This window comes from Equus caballus, chromosome 31, assembly GCF_041296265.1.
Source record: "Equus caballus isolate H_3958 breed thoroughbred chromosome 31, TB-T2T, whole genome shotgun sequence".
Taxonomy (NCBI): Eukaryota; Metazoa; Chordata; class Mammalia; order Perissodactyla; family Equidae; genus Equus; species Equus caballus.
Window position 1 is genome coordinate 30,460 of NC_091714.1, and position 26,784 is coordinate 57,243.

General features: G+C 47.9%; 2 pseudogenes; both read right to left on the reverse strand.

Moving 5' to 3' along the window:
- Window positions 1-6,036: 6,036 nt before the first annotated feature.
- LOC138921637 (lon protease homolog 2, peroxisomal pseudogene) lies at window positions 6,037-7,907 on the reverse strand (annotated as a pseudogene).
- Window positions 7,908-8,481: 574 nt separating this feature from the next.
- Window positions 8,482-21,214, reverse strand: LOC138921638 (lon protease homolog 2, peroxisomal pseudogene; annotated as a pseudogene).
- Window positions 21,215-26,784: the final 5,570 nt, after the last annotated feature.

Consider the following 26,784-nt stretch of genomic DNA (forward strand, 5'->3'; position numbering starts at 1 on the left):
GGGTCTGGGGCTGCGCCCAGGATCCGAACCGGTGAAAACCTGGGCCGTCGAAGCCGGGGGTCGGGGTGGGGGCGCGTACTTGACCGCTCGTCCACGGGCTCGGCCCCCGGCCCTTGTTTTCTAGGGAGAGAGACAGAGAGACCCGATCCATTTTCTCTTGGCCTCTAAAGCGTGTGTGTGGTCGAAAGGCGACGGAGAGAGGGGTTCTGGTCCAGAAAGCCCCGACCGCGCCGCCACGGGGATCGGTCGGTCCCGCCCGAACCGTCCGAGTCGGAAAGGAACGGACAGCTTTCCTCCTTTGGGCCCCTGACTTGGGACCAACAGGGGAAGAGAAACAGGCCTCTCTCCCTCACACCCTGGCCCCTTCCCCCAGGACGCCCTCCTTCTAGTCAGCCCGCCTCTGGCTTTTCCACACGCCGACGACCGCTCGTCGGCATGGACCCACCTTCCTTGGGGGACACCACCACACGACTCTCCCACTCGTCTGCCTGCCTTTCGTTGGCGTCGCTGCCAAAGGCGAGGGGTAGGGGTGGCGGTGGCAGGGACGGCAGGGGCCCAGCGGCTCTCTGGAGGGTGAGGAAGTCTTGCTGGTTCTCCTAGGTCGGTGATCTTTCTCGATCTCCACACACATTCTTCGTTTGGGGAGCCAAGAGACGCCCTCTGAGGAATCCCTATGGCCAGGGTCGATCACTTACTCGCTCACTGCCTCGGCCTCGGCCTCGGCCTCGGCCTCTGTCCATCTTGTCTCTCTCCCTCCCTCCCTCCCTCCCTCCCTCCCTCGTCGGTCTCTGTGTGTGGACGTCTAGGTGGAGGCGAGGCAGGGAGGCCATCCACCCACCCACCCACCTCGTGGTTTACCACACGCTCTACACGGAGGTAGAATTCCCATCCCACCGAATCCATCCTTTCCACGGGGCACAAGCCAGTGGCCTTCGGGGGTCTCTCTCCCCAAGGTGGCGCATCCGTCACGGCTATCTATTTCCAGAAGGTTTCCGTTTCCATCCCCTCCCTCCGAAAGAAAAAACGGCCCCACTCCCGGATCTGCCTCACCACGACCACCACCACCACCACCGCCGCCGCCGCCGCCGCCGCCGCCGCCGCCATCTGCTGTCGCCCTCTAGGGTTGGACCGTTCTAGCTCTCTCCTCTGTGTGGAATCGCAACGTAGGTCGCCTTGGATGTCTGGCACCTCTCACTTAGCAGAAGGTTTTGGAGGCTCAGGCTGGGCCACGCTTTGGCCCGGGTCAGTGTTCCGTTCCTCCGGACGGCTTCCTCGTTTTCCACGAGAAGGAGCCGTGAAGACGGAAAGGAAGGGCGGATGGATGGCTTCTCCCGTGCTACCGAGTCCCTCTCCCCTTTTCCCCAAAGCGTGAGGGGCGGTCGACAGGATCGTCTCTGATGACAAAAGTCAGAGGCACCCCGGGTCAGACACCGTGCGAGGCGTTGGTGTGTTCTCGAGACGAGAACACGTCCCCGTCAGCGTTTCCTGTCGTTCTCGTTCCGAAAGGATTCACGCGCCACCCCGTCTCCCTCAAGGTCTTAGGGCTGTCGTGCTCCGCAGCCGTCACGTGTCGTGGATCCTGGGCACCACCACGCCACCCCGCCCCCGCCCCCCCGCCATAGCTGTCGATCGCTATGTGGCACGCCTACGTTTGCCCAAAAGGGCAGTCCGATGGACAGCGTGGGTGCTTTTCCCAGCAGGCAGGCAGGTGAGAGTCACCCCTCTAGAAGGTTTCCAAGCCCCGTTCCATTCTCAGAGGCAGCTCCTTTGGCCATCAAGGAGGCAGGCGATGGGGGTGGGGGTGGGGATGGGGATGGGGCCGGGGCCTCTGTCCCTCTGTCGCGGTAGAAATGATTGGGAAAGGAGGGACGATGGGCGTAGGTCAACCATCCTGGGCGGTGGTGCTTTGGGAGCTTTTTCTAGAAGAAGGAGCGAACGGCCTTCCCTGGGAAGGGAGGAAACCAGAGGAGGTCCCCCTCAGACCGACCTGGCACGAGAAGGACACTCTCTCTCTCTCTCCCTTTTCTTCCTGACTTGAAATCAGGAGACAAAACTCCCCTGCCAAAGGGGCCCTCCCGAAACGGGGAGTGAGGAAGACCTCCTTCTCTTCACGGCTGAAGTTCTCCCTGCCTTTCCTGGACGGGAAGGATAGCACCTACGCCCGCTGCCGTCGGCGACTTTTAGTCCGCCTGGAGAGGAAGAAATTCTTTCCCGTGGCCGAACCCTGGCGGTTCGTTCGTGCTGCAGAGGACGTGGCCCTCTCTGACACACCCAGGAACCTCCTCGCTCCGGGTCGCTCCGGGTCGAGGAGAGGGAGTTCTGTTCTGTGGTTTAGAATGGTGCTTAAAAAGGGACATCGCTTACAAAGGGTCCTCGTCCCCCTTCCTAAACGGACGGCTCGGCTCGGAGGCGTGAGATACGTTTCGCATCCTCCTCGTCGTCTTCACTCAAAGTTTTATTGGAGTTTTGAAGATTTTATTTTTTGTCTTTCCTTTTTCTCCCCAAAGCCCCCCCGGTACATAGTTGTGTGTTCTTCGTTGTGGGTCCTTCTAGCGGTGGTATGTGGGACGCCGCCTCAGCGTGGTTTGATGAGCAGTGCCGTGTCCGCGCCCGGGATCCGAACCGACGAAACACTGGGCCACCTGCAGCGGAGCGCGCGAACTTAACCACTCGGCCACGGGGCCAGCCCCTTACTGGATTTTTAAAACAACTCCGGGGGCCGGCCCGGTGGCGCGGCGGTGAAGTTCGCACGTTCCGCTCCGCCGGCCCCGGGTTCGCCGGTCCGGATCCCGGGCGCAGGACCCGGCACCGCTTGGCGAGACACGCTGTGGCAGGCGTCCCACCTGGAAAGTAGAGGGGGATGGGCATGCATGTTCGCATCCATTTCTCTCTTCCTATTTATTTATTCATTTTTTCCTATTGATTTTTTTGGAGTTTTAAAAGGCTTGTTCTTTATACCAACCATTTTTCCATCACATATGTTGTCTATATTTTCTTCCGATATGTCTTTTGTGTTTTGACTTTGAATATGTCGTCTTAGTTGTTATTGCTGCTGATTGCAATAATTATGTTAATATGCACTTAAATATTGAGGGAAAACCTCCTCATCTTCAGCTCTCTGCCTGCACCATGAAACCCATCATAAACATCACTCGGCCTACCTGGGACAGACACCATGACCTGAAAAAGAGATGGTGGTGGGGAGGGGGTGAGACGGGAAATGGAGTCCAATTGTGTTACTAAGCCCCGACTTCTGAACCAGTCTTCTCTGTAGGGATTTTAATTCAACTTGGCAGTTTGGGCTCATTCATGCCCCTCTTCTCACTGGTCACACTCTGGCATACTGCCTTATGAGGTTCACTCTGGGGTGGAAGTTCCTTCTTTAGGTTTAGAATGACAATTCTTCCATCCTGGGAAAAAATGAAGACTATTAAAGGAAAATGCCACAGATGAAATTATTTTTGTGGCAGAAAGAGGGGAGATCATGCATGCATGTGTGAATACCTGCTAATGTACTCCATTCACGTGTGGAGATTCTGCCCAAATCTGAGCCCTTTTGTTGAACTAAGTGCTATGGACTGGATATCTGTATCCCCTGAAATGAATATGCTGAAATCCTAGCTACCAATATAACGCTATTGGGAGACACTAGGCACTTTTGTAGATGATTATGTCATAAGGAGGCAACTCTTAAGAGGGATTAATGTTGTTGTAAACGAGACCCCAGGAAGCTCCCTTACCCCTTCCACCATGTGAGGACACAACAAGACTATGGTCATCGATGAACCCTCACCAGACATCAGATCTGCAAGACCTGATCTTGTAGTTTTAGCACCCAAAACCGTGAGAAGTAAATTTTTGTTTTTTAAGCCACCCAGTATGCGAATTCTTGTTATACCAGCTGAGTGGACTTACACCAAGGAAGGTATCCTTTGAGAGGATGGAAAAGATCACAGCCCCCAGTACAAGGTAGAAGTGCAGACAGGGAAACTGTGGAATGCAGAAATTCTGCAATGTCAACAATTTGCTGCTTTGGGGCCTACTGTAGAAACAGTTCAGAGCTGGGAATGTCTGGGTCATAAGGAGAAGGTCTCTCTGATCGCTCACCAGGGGAAGCTGGTGATAACGGCCCCAAATATGCCGGGACACTCAACAAGTTCTTTCCCATGCTAAGGAAGGAGAACTCACCACAAACCTGGAAACTATTCAGGGTATACTCCAGCACAGCTCAAAATCCAAATCTTGTCTATGGTCTTGTTTCACTCTTCCTCAAAGCTTCTCTGAAGAACCAAAGGTTCCCTCAAGTTTTGAGGGGAGGGTGAATGCAGGGAGGTAAGCATCTTATATAAGCTTCTCTCCCATAATCAACTTAAAAACTAGTCTCAGAAACACACCCAAACAGAGACAGCGGAGAAGGCAGACCCTAACCCCCCACACAGGCTCTCTGACCTCACATAGCAGCTTAACATCTGGTTGTCCTGGCCTCTCTCACATCACAGGACAAAGATAGTATGATAACAAGCAGGAGACACTGCTTCAAAGTCCATTCTGCAGACTGAAACTCGGTGTTCCTTATAATCTGGCTACGAAATCAACTAAGGCATAATGGGAAGTGGGAAAGAAAGGTGATACATAGGTGGGGGGATTTTCCTGTTGTTGGATCTTTGCAAGCCAGCTGTTCCAGTCTGGCTCAAGCTCGCTATAAGCAGAGTATTCAGTGGGCAACCATATCCACCTGCACAATCTTCTGGGTCACCCCTTGCCAGACCCCTTCCCTCCCATCCCCCAGGGACTTAGTGGAGGGCTCTCCCTTTTCCATACAAACATGGCCCTCCTGGCTCAAGAAGTCATTGACTGTGCCCCTCTTCCATGAAAGAATGAATTGTACACAGCAACTGCTCAGCCTTCTCTTGAAGGGTGTGAAAACACCACAGAGGACAAGTGGAGGAAACAGAGGGAGGTGTGAACTGTATGGGACTCCTTATGACAGGCCTGCTTCCCCTTGGCTGGCGAACTGTCCTATATGTTCTCCATTTAAAAATGATGTGATATTAAACATGGCAAACCATAGAGAATCAATGTTGAAACTAAGGCCAACAGTTCCAACATCCAATGAGGTAGCAGAATGTCAAACTAACGTGCAAAAGTCAGCAGCATTCATGTAACAAACAGTAGCCACAGCATATAATAGATGAGTAGACCTTATTTACAATAGAAATAAGGAAAGATAAACTAAAAAAGATTACCAAGAAATGACCTGGACCTCTATGCACAAAAGTACAAAATAACCTATAAATGCATACCAAGCACAGAGACAAGATGGTCCTCTCTGCTAAGTTCAACCATAAAACCTGGATAACCATAAAAGAGGAAATTTAGTGAGATCTCTGAAAGGTGGTAAGAAGAAGGCAAACTGACTTGGGACTTCAGGACTGGAGGAACAACACAGTGACAGGGTGTCTTACACCCCAACTTTAGAAGGAGACCCAGATTCAGTAATCTCAGATCCTGATCTGACAAAAGAACTCAGCCCAGGTAGGCTTGTCCTCCTCCAGATGTAATGAGTCTTAGGAACTGTTCCAAATTAGCACAGCAACGCTCCCAAGGGGGTCTTTGGAAAGTGTCACTAACAAAGGAAACAAAGAGAAGATTCTCCTTCCCTGTCACCCATGAGACTTTCCTCCTTCCCCTGGAGGTACCAACCCTGCTGGGCAGCAGCAAGAGGGACTTTGCCCACTGGAGGGGACAAAATGACTTCCTCCTAGGTTTTTCGGTTCTGTGGCTGCTCTGAAGGTTAAGTTTGTGTGAGACAAATTAACAAAAGAAAATAAATTGATTACGCAGTAATTTAACTATGGCTTGAATTTCATAAAATATAAGACTCAAAAAGGTAGCCAGATGATTCAGATTTTTTTCAATTTTTACCAATTTATTAAATTAATGTTTCTCTAATAAACACTAACCACCACTTGAGTGAGGTTCATAATCATTCATGTGATTGTGTTCACAAATTAGAGACAGTTTACTTACCCCTACTGCTGTGAATAAAATCAATTTTGTCAGTGCTGTTGGCACGTCATAACTGAAAATTCTGTAAAGTTGAGATTTGGGCCTACAAAACACTATTTAAGAGAGCAGGTAGGTCTTGACAGTAAAGACAGCATCAAAAGCTTCATCCAGGCAGTTTGCTGTGACAAAACTTCAATGCTATCGTACGTCACCTGGGATTTCTTCAAGGTCTTTTTCATTCCTCTGAGAAATGATGATTCACTTCTATCCTGCTCTGTGTGCTGCCAGCACTTTTTCTTTAATTCACTGGAAGATCAAGACCCCTCTGAAATTTCTCCAGTCATAACTACATTTGAATGTAAAAGCAGCCCACTAAAAGGTGAGGCAAGACAAGTCACTGTGACAACTCCAGCATGGGGTCTATCTTTTGTGACAGCTCCAGCTGGAAAGTGCACATGGATGTCTGTGTTGTTAAGATCAAAACTTCCAGAAGCACAGGGCAGATGGTATTTCTTGGCATTGCTGCAGAGCCTGCTAATAGCAAGATGGGCAGACTCTTCTCATGATATCCCCTAGCTGAGCAGTTAGAGTTAAATGACCTTCACCATCCATTCAACTTGCCTCCACAAATATGATTTCTCCATCTAAGGGAGTCCAAGCCAAACTTATTGCCAGTCCTGGTTGACTCAAATGCCCATTTTATATATCTGGAGCCCAAAGATGTCTTTTGGAGCATAGAAATCAATCAAAATTGGCGTTTCAGGTGGTAGGGCCAAGTAACTGCTGTCATTGATAGATTCAGATTTTGTGTGTTCTAAGATGTTTTCTCTGTAAATTTCTTTCTCATTCACATCAAAATGGTCCAACTTGACTTCCTTATGTTGTTCTTTTCCCAACTTCACAGCAACAGCTGGGCAAATGGCCCCAAACCAGCTATCCAGAGAATGACCCCCTGCCTCTCTGGTACACCTGGTGAAAATGTGAAGAGGAGTAACCTGAGAGATCTGAATCTGCTGAGGACTCAGCCCATGTTGTTCCAGTTGCTTTGGGATCAAGTGCTTGCTGGCAATCTATCTTCTCTTGTGTATACCCTGGCACCTGAATGTCCTCATTCTGTCCAAGAGGACAGGTGGAGTAGTAGCAGTCGTATTGGCGATAGTTATTAAAATAACTTGGGAGAGGTTAAAGCCCACATTTAGAGAATGATTTGTGAAGCTATGGTTTTGTTCATGATCCAACACCTCAAGCAGAGCTGCTGCAGGATCACCTGGACACAATTTTTTCTAATTCGTCAACCTCATCTAATAGAAACACCAGATTGTTAACCTCAATGGTCTTCAAGTCATTGATTACATGACCAGGTATACTGCCAACATAGGTGTGCCTGTGTCCTCAAATGTCAGACTATTCACGTTCTCATCCAAATACAATCTTGTGGAAATCTCGATCTAGAGTATTGGCCACAGACTTTCCCACATTGTTTTGCCAACTCTAGGAGGGTCAGCAAAGCAAAGAATGGGCCCTTCAGATTGGTTTTCAGCTGTTTGACAGCCTAATATTCCAAAATTCTGTCCTTCAATTTTTCAAGGCAAAATGCTTATTATTCAGAAGAATTTAGGCTTCTTGAATGTCTGGATGGTCAGTTGTACTTTTGTTCCAGAAAGTTCCACCATAAATTCTAAATAATTTCTAATCTGAACATATTCTGGCATTGCTTGCAGCATCTTTTTAGTCTTTTTCTCTTTTTGACACAGACCTAATGGGCTTCTTCTGACATAGTGGATGCTCACTTTTTTTTCTAGCATGACAATATCATGATTATCTTCTTCCTCATGTTCGTCTTTTAAAGTACCTAGGATGTGGGCCAGCCCAGTGGTGTAGCAGTTAAGTGTCCACATTCCGCTTCAGCAGCACAGGGTTTGCAGGTTCGGATCCCGGGCATCGCTTGGCAAGCCGTGTTGTGGTAGGCATCCCACATATAAAGTGGAGGAAGATGGGCACGAAGGTTAGCTCAGGGCCAGTCTTCCTCAGCAAAAAGAGGACGATTGGCAGCAGATGTTAGCTCAGGACTAATCTACCTCAAAAAATAATTAAAAAAATAAAGTACCTAGGATGTGTGAAATCATATTGAGGCATAGTCATATAATGCATTTATTATCATCCTTCTCGCTTTTTCTGTTTTATTATTATTATTATTATTATTATTATTATTATTATTATATTTTTAGGAAGAATAGCCCTCATTAACATCTGCCACCAATCCTCCTCTTTTCACTGAGGATGACTGGCCTTGTGCTAACATCCATGCCCATCTTCCTCTACTTTATATGTGGGACTCCTGCCACAGCGTGGCTTGATGAGTGGTGCGTAGGTCTGCACCCAGGATCTGAACTGGCGAACCTTGGGCCACTGAAGAAGAACATGCAAACCTAACCACTGTGCCACCAGGCCGGCCCCAAGTTTTCTGTTTTTTTAAAGCAATTTCAGTTCTTGCTTTTGTTTCACCAGCAGTGGTATCATCATCTTGGACAGTTCCTCCAGAGTCACAGTATCTAGAATTTGGAGCATTTTTGTTGCTTGTTTGGATAAGTGATGTCAGAATGTCTAGTAAATCTTCCCTAGGAGAACTGTCTAAAAGACATCTCAATTTAGCAACTGCAGGGACATGTATATTCAACATTTCAATCAATAGTAGTTCATTTTTGTAGAACTCTTCTGATAATTCTCCTAGCTTCTCTTTAGTTTTACAGGTGTTGAAAAATTCCTCAAGGCAGCCCAACAGTTCCACTTTAACGACAGGATATGACTTCTCTTTTAAATCCGTACCATCTGCAAACAGCACAGGCGTGTGGTCAACAAAAGTGAGTGGGAATTGGGCTGGGTACTGCCCACAATCTGAACCATCAGTGCAGATGCCCCAATCCTGTGCAGTGGTGGCAGATCCTGAGTATTGCTGGCCAGGTAGGTCATGCTGGGGATGAGACTTAGGATGGTGCTCTGCAGCCCTTGAGCAGGCAGCTCCACACCAGCTGCCAGTTGCAAGTCCAGTCCACACTGGGTGCACATGGGGGAGCTTGGAAGCAGGAAGCCATCTGGGTGAACAGCAGCAGGAAGTGGCTGAAGAAAAATTATGGGAAGATGAGGGGAGAAAATGTATAATAAATAAAGCTTGCCTTGTTGTGCAGATAAATCTCTCAGTTAAAAAAATTCTCTAGGGGTTGGCCTGGTGGTTCATGGTTAAGTGTGCACGTTCCGCTTCGGTGGCATGGGGTTCCCCAGTTCTGATCCCAGGTGCAGACATGGCACTACTCGGCACGCCATGCTGTGGCAGGTGTCCCACATGTAAAGCAGAGGAAGATGGGCGTGGATGCTAGCTCAGGGCCAGTCTTCCTCAGCAAAAAGAGGAGGATTGGCAGCAGTTAACTCAGGGCTAATCTTCCTCAAAAAAAAATTGTCTAGGGGCTGGCCTGGTGGCACACGGGTTAAATTCACACATTCTGCTTTGATGGCCTGGGGTTCACCAGTTCAGATCCCAGATGCGGACCTACACAACACTTATCGAGCCATGCTGTGGCAGGCATCCCACGTATAAAGTAGAGGAGGATGAGCATGGATGTTAGCTCAGGGCCAATCTTTTTAAGCAAAAAGAGGAGGGTTGGTGGGGAATGTTAGCTCAGGGCTAATCTTCCTCAAAAAAAAATTCTCTAAGAGTCATTCTCTTTCTGGTGCAGATGCTTTTACTAATGGAAATTTCCTTTATAAACATAAATTTCCTTTCCAAAGAGGAAGTCTATCCTTCATTTAAAGTAGTCAAGGTGGAGATCAAGAGTTTTTCCTGCATCTGCTGGCTCTCGATTGCTTTTGGCTCAAAATAATTTGTATGTCAAAGTACCATACTTTGGAGATCTTCAGCATTCCTTCAAGAAGAACCAACTTGTTCTTGGAAGTCTCTGTCTCCTCCCCAACCCAGATGCACTCAAGATGTTAGGGGCCAACAGCAAACAGGGTTCTGCCTCAAGAAGTTTTGGGGAAGCCTCTTCACCCTCGAAGGCCTGAGACACACTAGAGGGATAGATCACTGCAGGTTCTTCAGCCATTGAAAATAATATAAACAGCTCCATTCTCATAAATTTAACAACTTGAAAACAAGGAACAATTTACCAAAAATTTCAAACTAACAAAACTCAACCAAGATGATAGTATTTTCCTCGATCAGGCGCTGCTAGCCAAGCTTTTTGCCACAAAACTGAAGACTTGGATTCATGCGACACAACTGAAGAAAGCACAAACCTTGGGGGGAACTGCACATCATTTGGTGACTTAAAAATAAAGATTTCTCCAAATGGAAGCAGACAGTATCTGATGCGAAGGTTTCCAAGGTGTCTGGACCAGGTCTCTTGAAAGTTTGTCTGCCAAACCTTTGAGGATGACATGACACTTCAGATCATCTCCAATGCCTATGATCTTGATAACAAGCAAACTTCAGGTAAAAAGTGCCAGAGAGTTCTCCCTCCTCTCACTCCGTGTTCCTCAAATGTGGCCACAATAGGTTTCCAATCTGTGTGTTTTTCCTCCAACCTGGGACATGACTCCCAGAGAAGGTCCTTCCTGGCATCGAGGGATGAGGGGCTACTGAAAGTGGAAAAATCTGACTGCAGATCAACAGTGCTTTCAGAGAAAGATCGCAATCAAAATGGGGACATGTGAAAGTTAATAAACGGAAACGTAGTTGAAATAGTGTTGGAAGGCTAATAGACGGAGTTCTCATGCCCTATGTCAAAAGCGCAGTGCAACAGGAAGAATAAAGACTTTCTCTTCCTGACCAGTCAGAAACTAAGCCAAGGAGAGACTGTCACAACTCTGCCGATGAAAAGCCACTGCCCTCAAGACTGTGTCCAATAGCCCCCACAGTTTTCCCCACTCTGAGATAAAAGAGCTTCTCCTCTCTTCCTTGCTGGGTGCTCCTGCATGGCTTGCCATGGTTGCACACTCCAAATGGCTATTCTTTGCTAATCCCAGATAAACCAATTTTTGCCAGAGAAATAACTGGCTGTTTATTTGTTTAAGGGCAAGACTTGTTAATAAGCAAGAGATGTAGAGAAAACATTTGATAAAATCCAACTCTTGTTTGTCATAAAATTTTCTAGCAAGTTTGAAATAGATGGATACTACTTTCACTTGTTGAAGGTCATCTACAGAAAATGCACAGTTGACTTCATGCTTAACAGGGAAAGACTAAATGATTCTCCCCATAATAAGGAACAAGGAAAGGAAGACCACTTTCACTATTCTTATTCAACAAAATACTGAAGCTTCTGGCAATAACAGAAGTAAAGGAAATAAAAACCATAGAGTTTAGAAAGGAAAAAATATAACCATTCCTAGTTTCATTGTTGTCTGTGTAAAAAAAACTCTGGGAATCTACCAAAAAAAAAAAAAATCAGAACTAATACATGAGTACAAAAAGTTCACCAAGTACAAGATCAACACACAAAAGACAATTTTATTTCTACAACTAATGATGAACCTGCAGATGATAAACTTGAAAATGCTGTATTATTTAAAACCACTCCGAAGAACATGAAATATTCAGGCATATATTCAAGAACATGTGTACAGGATCTGATGCTGAAAATTATAAAATACCGATTACGGTAATTAAAGAAGATGCAAATAAATTGAGAGACTTACTATTGTCAAAGACAAATGCAGCAGAAATTAGTTAAAGTGGTGAAAGCAGATTTTATTCAGTAACGGCTGACAGAAGCTGAGCTGCACTCAGATTTGTAAGGAGGTGAATTTAGAATTTTAATGAGGGAATGAAGGAGGAGGGTTCAGGGGCTCAGTAGAGTCAAAGAAGTAAAAAAGTACAAAGGTTGGTCAGTGTAACTGTGATTAGACCCACCGTGTTCGTTACTTTGCAGTTATCAAAGTTAGGATTCTATCCTCACTCAGAAGTTGAGAGAAAGAGTCTCTATCTGTCTTAATGATCGTATTTCAAAGGAGTGGCCCTTAGGTCCTTTAGAGAATTGTGAGAGATGCATATCGACAGTTGTAAGCCCTCTTTAGTAAATACTCTAAGAAAGGGGATCAGAGGCCTATAATTGGGTGTTGACTAAAATAAATAGCAAATTTTTCTGTCAGCTTTGAGCTCTCAGGGAGGCATTTTAATGGTGGGCTGGAGTCATTCCGGTTACACAGACTTATGCTGCTAGAAGCCACGCCAGAGTTTGGTTGAGTCTCCTCCTGGTGTGGGGGTTTGGAAGGGGTTGTTATGTGCTGAGAATTCTGCAGTCCTCACCATGTTACTGGATAGAATAATGAGTACAGGTCTCAATTATCCCCAAATTGATCTATAGGTCTAATATTATTCTAATAAAAATTCCACCACAGTTTGTAGACATAGACACCTTTTTCTAAAATTTATATAGAAAGGCACATAGCTGAGAGTAGCTAAAACAATCATGACAGGAAGAATAATGAGGCAGTAAACACTTTAACGATATTTAGTATTGCCTTGTAGATACTGTAATCACAGCATCATCATTTTCATTGTAGGACAGCTACATAAATCAATGGAACAGAGTAGAGAATCCAGAAATGGACCACAGAGTTATACCCTAGTGATCTCTGACACCAAGAGTGAACCTTAATGTAAATTATGGACTTTGAGTGATAATGGTGTGCCTATGTATGTTCATCAATTGTGAAAAGTATACTACTCTGATGAGGGGTATTGACAACAGAAAGGTTATGCATATGTGGGGGCAGGGACTATATGAGAACACTGTATATTTCATTAAATTTTGCTGTAAACGTAAAACTGCTCTAAAAAATAACATCCATTTATTTTTTAATAGGCAATCCAAGAATACCTTGTGGTGATAAAACTAGTCATTATTTTAGCTGTGATGGATACACAAACTTGCACATCTGATAAAATTGTACAGAACTAAATACACAGGAGCAAATTAGTACAAGTAAAACTGGAGAAATCTGAATAAGATAGTGGATTATATCAATGCCAACAAGCTGGCTGTGGTATCGTCCTATAGTTTTGCAGAATGTTATCATTGTAAGGAACCGGGTAAAGTGTACACTGGAACTTTTGGAGTTATTCCTTACAGCAGTGTGGAATCTACAACGATCACACTATAAATTTCAATTAAAAATAGTTGGCAAATGCAAAGTCAGTCTATGTTCTAAGTTACGAAGTTTCATTAAATGGTCAGTCCCATTACTTTATAAATTGAATATAATGCCAATAAAAAATTTAACGAGCTGTTATGTTGAGTTAGATAAATGATCCTACATGGAAAAAATAAACGCATAAGCTAAGCTAGGAAAATATGGACCAGGAAGAACTCTGAGGGAGGAGCTGCTCTATCACACGTTAAAAATATTGCAGAGACTGTAATGCGACAGGAGAGGATTGTTGCATGTACAAGAAGAGGAGAGAAGGGAAAGGGAGGGGAGAGGGTGGCAGAGGTCAGGGGAGTGGGGGAGGGGTGGCCTGATTGGAAGTTGTTCACATGGGGAAGCTGGAGCTCACTAAGTAGAAGGCAGGCATCCTATGTGATGGTTTAGGGAGCATACGTGGCTTTCTCTGGCGGTCCTGTGCTGAAAGCAGAACGAGAGTTTTGGAAACTGGCAGTTACTGACCAAGTGCTGACTGTTCTGTGCTGAATGCTGCAGGGACTGTGATGTGGCTTCTTGGGACGTTTGCTCCCCACGTTGGGGGTCAGAGTTATACTGTCATATATGATCTGGCCTTTGTCCATTTGTATATTCAGTCTCAAAAAAACAGTCGGTGCACAAATTCACCAGTTAGCTCGTCATTAAAAAATCATCTCTTGGAAAGTTAAACCTTCAAAAGTTAAAAAGATGAAAATGTTAAAAAGATGAAAGAGGCCAAATAAGTTTTATAGATGAATATGAAGAAATTGAATAAGAATCTCAAAATTATCCTTCAACAGATTAGGGTGTCATGAAACAGGTTTCTCAAACTTAAAGTCCTATATTAACATTATTTTCTAAAAAAGAAATTTGGCAAAATGAATTAAAGGACTTAAAACGTCCTTAGCGTTGACTTCATGTTTACACTTCTAGTAATTTACAATCAGGAAGTAATTCTAAATAGCAATACGTTTTATCTCCTAAATTGATTTTTTTGTGTAAATTATTGATTAAAAAAAGAAAAAAAAGAAATCAAATGTCCAGCAGTTAAGTATATTTACTTGAGAATATATCATACAAACTATGTTTAAGTAGAGTGTCATTTTTATTATCTGCATAGGAGAAAAGATGAGTTATGGAAGGGATTCTGCTCATGCTCAGTTATTTCCTTTACTTAACATTAAATCTTGAATAAAGTATAATGTCAAGCTGACTCATTTACTCCTTCATTTTAAAAGCTGAAGACTATTTCCTTGGTTTTTAAATAATGAAGTGTAAAGAAGGGGGTGAGGTGTTGAAAATAACTTCCACTGAGATTGACAGTAGCAACTGCTCTTGATTTTTTTGAGAGCTGTGGGGTCACCCATCAAAGCAGGAATGCTATTTATGTTCAGAAATTAACAATCTGAATTTTATTAGAAATTTTGACTTTTATACACCCTCAAAAAGTAAACTTAGGAATTTATTTTAATTTTTAGCTCTGTTGAGGTATGAGTAATAGACAAAAAATGCACACGTTTTCTATATGTGTATTGATTAGTTTGGACATATGCACACACCTATCATATCATCCCCACAACCAAGTGCTGAACACATCCATGACCTCCAAAACTTTCCTTGTGATTTTTGTGTGTTTTTTTAAGCTTAGGAATTTCATGGATTTTAACCTTATGCTCAGATAAAAGAGGGAGAAGATGAGGTGTACATTGTTTCATTGTGGTACCTTAAGACATAGACTTTCAACATACACATGACTTCTGAAAAGCAATATTTATTACTCTCACAATGAAATATTTTCTCCTATTTCCTTCAAATATATGGCCTTCTTATTCTACCCCCCACCCACTTCCTTTTTGAGTAGGGACTCAGGAGAAATTTCCAATGGTACTAACAAACAGGGTCCAAGGGGCGGCTGCCCCTCAGCCCTGCAGGCTTTTCCCCTGTGAGAAGTGCCCACTTTGCACGTGTGTGAGCCAGTGTGGAACAGGACAGAGTATGTCTGCAGACTGGTTCAGCCTGCTGAGCCCCTTTGCTGCTTCTAACCTATGGCCACAAAAAAGGCTAAATGAAGGGAAATTAAACTTTGATGTGTTGATGATTGAAAAGGAAAGTGCCTTGCTCTCTAAGGGATAAAGTCATTTGGAGGAAAATCAAATAACTATCATAGTTATTTTTTCCTGTCTTATTTTTCCACTGAAGGCACTAGATATTTCAATCTTTCTGACTTCCTAACAGAATCCAGTAGTACTTTCCTTTTTTAAGGCCAATGAACTGTTATGTAAGGGGCTTCTATTGCTTTTTCCAAACCCTCCTGGGATTCTGTTTATCTACTGTTCATTTTTCACCCCCTGCTTTTCAGATTGCTTTGTTCACTGTCCTTGTAAAATAAATGTGGTTCATCAAAATAACCAGCATTAATATGTATCTCTTTCACTGTATTTTATCTAATAAATATGCTGAAGATTTTCTGCATTCTGCATGTGAATCCTTTGTTGAATATTGGAACTGGGACAATCTCTTCGCATCCTGTGACTTGCAAATTCCCTCTTGTAATGTGTCTTATGATGAACCGAAAGCCTAAATTTTAATGAATCCCAGTTTACCGATATTTCTTTTATGGAGAGTGTGTGTGTGTGTCTTCTTTGAGAAGTTTTTTCTACCCTGTGGTCCCGAGGATGTTTTCTTGTTGTCTTCTAGAAGTTTCATTATTTTACCTTTCCCCTTTAGGTCAACGTGTCCAGGAATTGAGTTTTGTGTATTGTGAGGGTAGGGCTCAGGGTTTCTTTTACATCCATATGCTCATCTCTACGAGTAATAACAGGTAGCATTGGGACAGGTGGACACAAGCCTGGGAGTTAGGGGTCCTGTATTCTCAGCCTTAACCTCCCTTTAAAGCACCCTGTGAACTTGGGCAGGTGATTTTCCCAGTTCTCCCTCCTCTCAGACTCCTTCCTTCCTTTCTTCCTTCTATCCTTCATTCCTCCCTCCCTCCCTCCACTCTTTCCTTCCTTCCTTCCTTCCATCTATCCACCCGAGCATCTGTCCAGGTATCAATCTGTCCAACTGTCCTCCTGCCTGTTAGCCTGTTTGTCCTTCTTCTCTCCTTCCATCCTCTTTCCTCCCATCTCTCAACTTCTCTTCCTTGTCTTTGTTCTTCCTGCTTTCCCTGTGACCCTCCATTTGTCCGCTCTTCCTCTGTCCCTCCAGGTATCCCCTCTATCTGTGCCTCTACCTATCTCTTTGTTGTGTCTCTCTCTTCTTCAAGCACACTGTCTCTCTTGGGTTCATCTCCCTCACAGGCTCGAACATCCCTCTACTCACACAATCCCTCCTTCTGTCACTCACATTTATGGCTCATCTGTGAATGGTTGTCCTGGGACAGCCACTGTTGGAGTGCAGATGAGCCTGTGGGGCTTCACCCACTTTGTGGGGTCTCTGTCTCTCCCAGACGACAGCCCTTTCCACAGCTCCTGAGCCAGGCAGGATGTTCCTGCCTACTTCCTCATTGCTTGAGCAACCAGAAGCTACCACAGGCCTAGGGGGCCCCTCTTCCTTCCTCAGAGGAGCTCTCCAGCCCCACACCTCAACTGACCAATTCTTACTGGGCAGCTGGGAAGCCGAGGTGTGCAATTCTGCTTTGAGGGCAAGCATGCTGATCGCAAGGATTATACCAATATTTCAATCTGATGCAGCCCTCAGAGAGCCCCTGGTCTTGTGAAAGTCACAGAAAATTCTAATACAAGGTGGGATGTTTTGAGGAGAAGCACCTGGCATCCTTTGGGTGGGAAGGGCTCTCTGGAGGAAGTTTTGCCCAATTGGGGTCTTTAAGAAGGAGTAGGAGTTATATAGGGAAATAAGGTGTGGAGCGTGTTCCTGGCAGAGGATATTGCATGAGCAATGGCCCTGTAGGCAAAAACAGCATAGTGTACGGGAGAAGTGACAGGAATTTGGTTTGCCTGAAGCACAAAGCCTAACTCAGAGTGAATGCATCAATGAGGCTGAAGAGTCAGCAGGAGCCAGATGTGCAAGGGCTTTGAGTGTCAGGTCAAGAAGTTTGAACTTAACCCTGAAGGGCTTAGGGAGCCATGGGTGATGCTAGAGCAGGAGTGTTCTAGTGAGATCTTCATTTCAGAAAAATGCTTCTAATGTTCAAGGCAGAGAACATCCTTTAGACAATGCATCCAGTGAGCATGTTAGGGTGTTGGTTCCAGTGAGAAAAGATAAGACCTACCTGGGACGTGAATGAACAGAAGGAATGCATTGAGGAGCAATCTGTAAGTGCAATTGGTGTTACTGGCAGGTGAGGGAGGAGGAGCTGAGAGATATGCTGGCTTCAACTTGGATGAGCACAGCATTGGGTGGTGGTTCCACTGGGAGCAAAGGCAACAGATGATACTGAGTTCAGGACTCTGATCTGGTCTCAGCCCAGCTCTCAGTGATGGCCATCTCTCTCCCTCTCTTCTTGCAGCCAAGGGGCACGACCTGAAGGCCTTCACACTCAACTCCACTATCTCCAACATCCAGTATTTGACAGACATGAGCAAGGGCTCAGCCACATTGAACTCCACTGAGAGAGTCCTGCAGCACCTGATGGGACCCTGGTGCCAGCAGCTCCTGGCAGGATGAGTCCCAGCCAGCCGCACCCCACCTGCTGTCTCTCCTGCTCGTCCTCCTCCTGCCTTCTCCCCAGCTTGGATCCTTGTTCAAGAAGAGCAGCCTGGGCCCCTTGTCTTGGGCTGTAGACTGATCTCCCTCAGTCCCTTTTCTGAGCATCTAAGAGTCATGAACACTTTCGGTGACCACCCCAGTTTTCACTCTTCCCACTGACTGCCAATTTGCTCCTCCCTCCCTCTGGCCCCCATTATCAGAGGATTCAGGACATCTCTCTAGAGTCCCCACATTCCTCTCTCCCCGGGCCTGCGGAGGAAGGGGCAGCCTCCAGCATGGAAGCTGTCTGCACCTACCACCCTGACCCCATGGCTCATGATGGAGAGTGTGACAGAGACCCCATGTGACAGAGAGCAGCATTCCTGGGTGCTGAACCAGCTGATCCACCATGTCACCCCGAGGGGCCTCTACTCCCTGGTCAGGGACAGCCTTTTTGTCAGTGGTGAGTGTTCATGCTGAGTTGGATTGACAGTGATCGTTACTTATGCCTGTTCTGCTTTATTTCCTCTCTAACAAGTCAGCCCAGGTTCTGAGTGGGGGACACAGAAACCACATATGTAAAAAGTTTCAACTTACAAACGGAGACTATGTAAATGGATTTGTTGATCCCAATAAAAAAAATGTGAACTATCTCACTATTAATTTTTATATAGATTGCCTGGACAAATGGTAATATCTTGGTTATAATGGGTTTAAATATGCTATTAAAATTAGTTTCACTTGCTTATTTTTACTTTTTTAAATGTATTTTTAAAAAGTTTAAATTTCATAAGATAGAGTGTGAAATTCTACTGTTGGACAGCACTGTTCAAGACATGAAAATAAAGCCCAGAGAAAGTGGTTAGGGACAATTTTTCCAAGGAAAGGAGTCAATCTGACCCACGTGGCAAGATGCAGAAAACAGTCTCATACACACATACACACACACACACACTTAGAAAGCAAGACCAACATCATCATAGAGTTGAACCACTACTTCTCAAGTGGCAAGAGGTTGCAGTCCTACATTGTTCTAAGTGGACGAACCTCAGGAAAGGAGCCAGGAGTCAAGAAAATTTACCAATCAGGAAGATCTAAAACCAGACAGTAAAGGTCAGGATCTTTTGTGAAGTTCCCAGCGGTGGATTCTGTTAGACACTCAGTATGTTAGTGAGAACTTTGCAAGAAGGGTTGTTACAGAACTCACCTATCGTTTCCTATGTAAAAATACACAAGTTTTGTAAAGAATACTAGCTCCTGCCAATCAACGAAAAGATGGTAGAACACGAATATCGCCCTTGTAAATCACTCCTGGATTAGGGAGCCAGTCAGGGAACAGATAACAGTGGATTGAGTTGGACCTCATTAGGCTGATTCTGACTTCATGACCATCCTGTGGATTGTCTCATGCCAGGACCTCTAAAACATGCTGCCCCCACCACTCTTTTGCCACCAAGGTCCACCAACCAGACCTTGCTGACAAATGCCCTGGCTGGGCCCCTTCTGACCACACCTGGAGGACTCTCCCCAAATCCTACTCCATCACGGCGCTCTTCCACCAGCCACTGGCCCAGGAGGCATTTCCTCCAAGGCTGACACTCTGTGTGCCCAGCTCTTGGAATGACACTTCTCCCTCAAGTGAAGAAAAGGATCTGAGTTCAGAGCCTGTGGGCTTCAGCCATTAGGACAAGGCCTGGGGTTTGCTGCCAGAGAGAAGAGAACCTGTGGTGGGTGTGGGTCCCAGGGTTCAAGAAGCCCCCGTGATTCCTGGATAGAATCCCAGAAGATGATGCAGGACAGAGGAGGAATGCTTGGGTGTGATTGTGCTTGGGAATGTCCATAGGGAGGCGGATCTGCCATTGGTAATGCCTTCAACAGTGTTGTTCATTCATTGATTCATCCTGTCTCAGGGAGTGCTGTCTACATCCTTCCAGCCCCTAGTCTCCTGTCTGGAGCAAACAGATAGCGTCAGAAGAGCATTTACATTTCATTTATAATGTATGTGTACAGGGCATGCAATGTGCTGGATGTTGCAAGTGTTTTGAAACATTAACTCCTTTAGCACTCTCCATATCCTCACAAATTAGGTACGCTTATCCTTCTTGCCAACAACAGATGAAGAAACTGAGGCACCAATGAAGTAAGTACTTTGCCCTCTACCAGTATCTAGGAAGTGATTGAGGTGGAATTTGAACATAAGATGTTGGCTCCATATTCTCTGCTTTTAACCATGTTCTTTGCTCTCTAAGACTTCACACCATGAAGACAATGGCTCAGCGTATCCATTTTCTTGTTACACCCGGTAGCCCCACATTTTGATCTCTGTCTGAAAAAGATGCTATTCGCATCAAAACTGTTGCATATACACAACCAAAATGACTTCTCCCCATATCCCATGTCCTGGAAAATACATATAGAAGATTTCAAAACATTTCTTGCCCAGGCTGGGAGTGCTTCTGGGAAATCCCACTGTTCCTGTAAGAAGCCAAGGGCAGGCTGGGAGCTGTGTCTCAGGGGAAAGGTGAGCTCAGGAGTTACCATGGGGTTAAAAAATGGATGGGGGGCCTCAGCAGGAACTGACTTCAGGATCTTGTGGTGTTTCAAGCTGGGTGCTAATTTTCAGGCTTTGGGTGTAGGGGCTGGTGCTGCATTCCAGGGAGAGGGGAGTCTCCCTGTGTTCTTGGGGAAACCAGACCCTTGAAAGCAAGGGAATGAGAGTTTCCTTTCACAATGGACTTGGGAGGGGAAACATTCAGCCCAGAAGAGACAGTCATGATCCTGAGGAAACCGGAAGAAGCTGCCTCCTCGTCCGCCAAGCAGAAAGCCCTCCTTCATGGACTCACTTTATCCAGATGAGACCAAGAAGGAGGACATCATGAGATGCCCTTGCAGGTTGGAGACCTGTGACAGTGGAGCCTGTGCCTGGGAGGCTCTGAATGGCATCATAGGGGTGACATTTGCTGTGAGCAGGGTGCCAGATGAGAGGCACGCCGGCCTGTGTCTGGGAACAGTTTGAGTGTCAGGGAGAAGGCACCGCTGGCGCAGAGGCTCACACGAAGAAGTGGGTCTGACCAGACAATGTCCGAAAGATGGAGGAGTAGCTGGAAGGAGCCTGAGAAGAGAGAGGAGGGCAGATGGGGACAGGCAGGGCCAGAGGGCAGGAACTGGCAGACTGTGCTTTTCCTGTCACTCTCTGATGACACGGCTCTAAGATATTGCACCTAGAAAATACAAATCCTTAACATCTCACAAAGTGTGTGTGCCAGGAATGGGGCACAGCTTAGCTGGGTGCCTCTGCCTCAAGGTCTCTGTGAAGCAGGGGCTGCGGCTCTATTGCGGCTTGACTCGTGGAGGGTTTGCTCCCAAGTTCACTCACATGCATGTTGACGGGGTTTGTTTGGACTGAAAGTCTGAGTTCCTGCCTGTCTGTTGGCCGATCATTCCTTCCGTTCTCTCCTATGGAGCATCTTCATAGGACAACTGAAACCATGCACACTTGCTCCCCCAGTTCCTGAGATATAAGATGCAGAGAGAGAGAGATGGAAACAGAAGGAGGGAAAGAGGGAGGGGACTAAAGCCAATGAGTAAGAAGGAAGGGCCAGGTGTTTTGTTCTTAGCCCTGGGTTGCAGGCCATCCCATCACCTTGGCTGCATTCTCTTCAGAAGGCAGTTCCTGACCACTTGTGGTTCCACAAGGACGTGCACAGCAGAAGGCAGTGAGCACTGGGAGCCATGGTGGAGGCTGCCCACCACATAGGCCGACACGAGGCACTTGGGTCTGATTCTAAGTCAAACAGGAGACAGTGCAAGGTTCATGCCAGTGAATGGAAATATCTGAATTTCCCCTAATTTCCACCTCTTAAAGGTGCAGACCTGGAAATGAGGCCCAGAGGGGCAGTGACTTTCTCAAGGTCACAGAGCTGGAACTCAGGCCTGTTTTGAGGGGTACTCCACACTACATCCCACCCTTTCTTGTCATTCTTTCATCTCTAAGTGTGTGCATCAGACACATGCAAACCAGACCACAGGTGTTGTCGCTATTGTCTCTTCTACACCTGAGGATGCCCCGAGGGAGATATTTCTGGCCTCATCCCCATCGTGCAGGTTGGGTGATTGAGGAGGCCCTGGGAGGCCCATTGGCATTTCCAGGACACAGAGCTTGTAGGAAAAAAGAGGTCGGAACTCAGCTACATGTCCTCAAGCTGGAACCCTGGTTCCATCTCAAGGTCCTGTGTTGGGATCTGTGCTGGCTATTTGTGTACAGTTCTGGAGGTGACATGGGCAAGGACGGTGAGCAGCCAAGATCCCAGAGAGGTTTTCGGTGGGTATGATTGAAGGAAGGGGCCCAGGTAAGGGAACCTTGAGGAAGTGACCTTACTTCCTTGGAGACAGACCCCAACAGAACTTAGCACACTGGTCTCCAGGCGCCCACATTCTAGACATAGCATCCTATCGAGCCCACTTGAGTGGCGACACTGAAGACAAGAGGATGTTCTCCTGCTGTCTCCCGAGTTGTGGAGGCTCTGGCTTCAGGAAAGCCAAGAAAAAGAGCCTTTTCAGTCACTATAGACACTGGCTTGGCCCTCACCTGCACCACCTCTGTCCAATTGGCAGGAGGAGCACTCAGGTAACACAGGGAAAGCCAACCGGGTTAGGCCACAACTGGATGCCACCCCCACACCCCTTTGAGCCTACTTGTGTGCCGGAGGGGAGTGAGTGAGGGATGGCGGGGAAGAGCGGGGACCCACCCTGGGTAGGAGCCGTTTGCTCGGTGTTGGAAGCCTGGCAGTGTGTCATGTTCCCAGCCTAGGTGATGGCTAGCAGGATGGGAGAGTGGGTGCTGGGAACCAAGCTCCTCTACCCATAGGTTAGTCCCGAGCCATCCGGTTGTCATCTCATTCCCTCCCTGGCTTGAGGTCTATGCAAATGCTGCTCGGTACCTGATCTGTGCTGGGGTTTCCTCCTTGTGGCTAAGTCGAGGCAGGCCCCTGAGACCTCCTGGCCCACCTCTCGGGCACTGTCTTTGCAGAGCTGCACACAGGAGGTGGTGGAAGAGCTGGCGGATGGCTTCGGGTACTCCATCTCCCTGGACAGGGGCCAGCTGCACCGCACCACCATCAATAAGCAGGTCTGCTCTGAGGTGAGAGTGGGCACGGAGGGGTCTTCCCACCCAGGCCCCTGAGATGACCAGGGCCGGCCCAGAATCCAACCTCAAACTGCCGTTCTCCTGGGACTCTAACAGGGCTGTCCCGCATGAGTGTCCCACAGTCCCATTCCCAAAGGAATCTGGACTTCCGCTTCTCCCAACCAGCTGCATAGGAGGATAGGAGGGCACTCTTTGCATTTCCCTAGGAAGATTAGAGAAAACGTTGATGTCATTGTCACTTCCCAATAGGCCCTGAGTATCTTTGAATTTTGCCTTTTTTGGAAAATGGAACCTCGATAATGAGGGTCTCCAAACTCCCTTTAATGTAAGAGAGATAACCATCAGCGTGTTTTGGAAGTCGAAGGGATTCTCAGAACGTGTCACTGCCCTGTACACTGTTTCCAGACCTGGGAGGGGTGAGGTGGCCACATAACATTTCCCTCCGGGTCAGGGTCCGATGAAGCCTCAGGCAGTTAGAGGGGATGTCCCTCAGCCCCCAGTTTGGGCGGTTCTCATTTCTGACCCACAGGACCTAGAGAAGCCACTTGGCATGCCTAAGCCTCTGTTCTCCTCTCTAGAGAGGGCGTGTCTGTTGAGGACTCACTGGGCTGGTGCTCTTCACAGAGGGAGGTCTGTTGTCCCTCAGTGGAGCAAATGGCCTCGAGGGAGCTCAATGTGGAATCCTTTGCAGGCCCAAAGTCTGATTGTACTTTGAAAGCCCAGAGCCTTGCTGAGTGTGGGAGCCCCTGTCTCTCCTGTTGCACACGTCTGGGAGGGGCTAGGAGTTCCTGAGTCAGCTGCAGACCTTGATAATCCTTGTGGTTTGCAGTGATGGCCCTGACCCTGTGTCCTCCTCATCCCACCCAGAGTGAAGATGAGTCCACTCTGTCTGTAACTGAGGCCTGCAGGATGTGTGCCCTCCAGGAAGGCATGATGCAGAGGCTCTCAGAGTCTGTGGTGCCAGCCTTCCCCAGCAGAGTCCTCTGCAGTGTCATCACCTCCCTCTGCAGCTACTCAGGCTCCAGCACAGCCCACCAGGTGCTGGACCAGCTGTTTCCCAGGTGACTGCCCACCTCCTCCTCAGCACAGTGGTGACTCTGCCCACTGCCAGCTGTGTGTCTTGTCTTGGGAATGTCACCACATCTCTCTGAGCCTGAGTTGGCTCCTCTGAAATGTGGAGTGGCAGAGGATGAACTTGCTAGGCTTCTCCCAGGGATGAATGGGATCAGCCATCCAGGTGCTTCCCTGGTGCCTGGCTCTGCAGAGAGGGTGGTGGGCCATGCTGTGGTTGCTGGTGGTGATTATTTCTCTGTCCCCCCATGAAAAGTAGTCTTCCTCTCCCTTCACTGGCTTGTGGCTTTTTGAGTTTGGAAAAACACCTGGAGAGCACCCTGTCAAGGAGTTTGAGATGCCATCCAGCTGGTCCTGGTGCTTGTCCTTGGTGTAGCCACTTAGGGATCTCTAGGGTCACAGAGGGGCCACAGGCCTACTCAGACACCTGGGGTGGTTCTGGTTGGAGTTCATTTAACAATGTCTATGAAGGACGTACTGTGTGCAGGGCATCTGGACACACTAAGTGTCACTCAATAAATGAAGCAGACAGCCTCACTGGGCCTCCTCTCTAATCTGAGAGTCAGTCACGCTTGACATCATTCCTAGGTCCCATCTACCCTCCATCCCGGCCGATGCCCTCATCCCCTTTGGGACACATGGAGGCAGCTTGGCCCATTGTGTGCTGGATGCTGGAGGACAGCACCACCTCCCAAAGTGAGTGGTCTTTGGGTGCAGACAGAGGGCCTCCTGTCTCTAGAAAACAGGGTGCGGGGAGAGGATGGAGGCTGTGGCTGGCGCAGGCCTGGGAGAACCCTGCATTTCACCCATCTTGTGATTCCCATGGGAAGGCTGAGTTCTGGTGGCTTCCACTCCAGCAGGACTGGACTCAAAGAGAGCTATGCATGGGTCCCAGGCCCCCTGAGAACCGGAAGGGAGGCTGGGCTGAGTTGCCTCCTAGAGACCCAATCCCAGCAGAGTCCCAGCTCTTTCTGCCTCCCTTTCTCCACATCCACCCCTTGTGAGCGCCACCACCAGGTCCATAGTAGGAGGTGCATGAGAAAGCTGCTCACAGATCTGCTGGAGTCTTCATTCCAGTGGCCCATTTGCATGGAGGGCTGGGGTGGGCTGTGTCCAGACCCTTGGGGAGGAGAGTGTCGGTGGGAACAAGAGACTCTCACAGACTCTGTGTTCAGCCTGCTGGATGAGCAGGCCTGCCACTGCCAGGACAGCCAGCCGGGGCTAAGGGCTGGGATGGGCCCCTCCTCTGGAGGGGGAGGGGATGGCACAGGGGCCCAGATGCTAACAAGAGTGCCTTGGGAGGGTCGTGTTTAAGGAAAGGCTGGGCCACTGACTCTCTGGCCCATCTGCCTCCCCGCAGTGCTATTTCCTGCTGGGAACCTGGCTGGGCCAAGGGCAGGATTGAAGGGAGCCCCTACAGTTTCCATGCTGGACCCTGCAGCTGGCCACTCTGCACGTCAGCTTTGGTGGCTTACATGTGGAGGGCCATGCCTACCTTCTGCCAGGCCACCTGGAGCACCTCAAGGCCATTGAGGCCAAACAGAAAGGTGAGGGGACTGGAGTCTGAGAAGACTGTCTGTGTTGAGGTTCATGGGCTAGAGTTCCCTTAAAGGCAGTGGAGTCCTTCCTGTCTTTGGAAAGGCACAGAAACTGTCAGGTGTGTGGGTGAAACTTTCTCCTTATCCTGCTGCAGAGCCAGCTCCAAAGCTCCTGCCACATCCAGAGCCAGAGCCAGAGCCAGAACCAGCCCCTGTGCTAGAGTCATCTCCAGCTCCAGCCCCACCACCCGTGGCAGAGCTGGAGCCAGCGTCACCTGCATCGGACCCTACAGGGCTGGAGGAAGGGCCACCATTAACTTCAGCCCCAGTGCCAGCTCCTGAACTAGAGCCCACTGGACCCTGGGCCGTGACCGCCGAAAACCAGCTGAGGGAGGAGAAGCTGAACATCTTGGACTTCCCTCCCCGGCTGGTGGCAGAGCAGCTGACAAGGATGGAGGCGGTGAGCAGCGGGGCTTGCAGGGCAGGGGGGCCCTACCTTCGTGTGCCATGAGCTGCCCCACACCTGCCATTACCTGATCCAAAGTCTGATGATCTGTGTCCACATTCCTGCTCCCCCGTTACCAACACTGCGACTTGGGCACTTTCTTTACCCCAAGCGCTCGCTGTCCCCACGTGCACAGCAGAGCCAGACACTAAGGTCACCTGCTGCATGGGGTGGCTGTGCCGATGAATGAGGTGGAACAGAGAGGAAGTTGGGCAGGGTCTGGCCCTTTGGTGCAGGAGGGAGCTCACTGAAATGCTGCCAGGTCCTTGGGCCAATCACGTGTGTGCCCAGGGGGCCTTCAAATCCTCAGCACACATCAGGCATGTGATGTGTACTGACTCCAGCGGAGACAATCACATAAAGCCAGTGCTTCTCCCTGCCTCGGGGTAATGTGCATGGGAATGGGGAGTGGGACCCGAGGGGGACTGCGATGGGTGGAAGATGTCCCTTGGGCTGGGCCGGTGAGAGCTGTTTTCCGGAGCTTGTAGGAAGTGAGATGGGGCTGGGAGCAAATGCCCTCCCTTCTGCACAGCACTGTGTCCCGGGTCATCTTGTGCTGACACCTTCAGTGGACACAGACAAAACCCAGGGAATCCCACACACCTCAGAGATCACATCCTCTGCTTCCTGAGCTCCCGCTCTGTCCTCAACCAGCCTGGGACTGTGGAGGACCACGGATGCCGAGCTGGTGT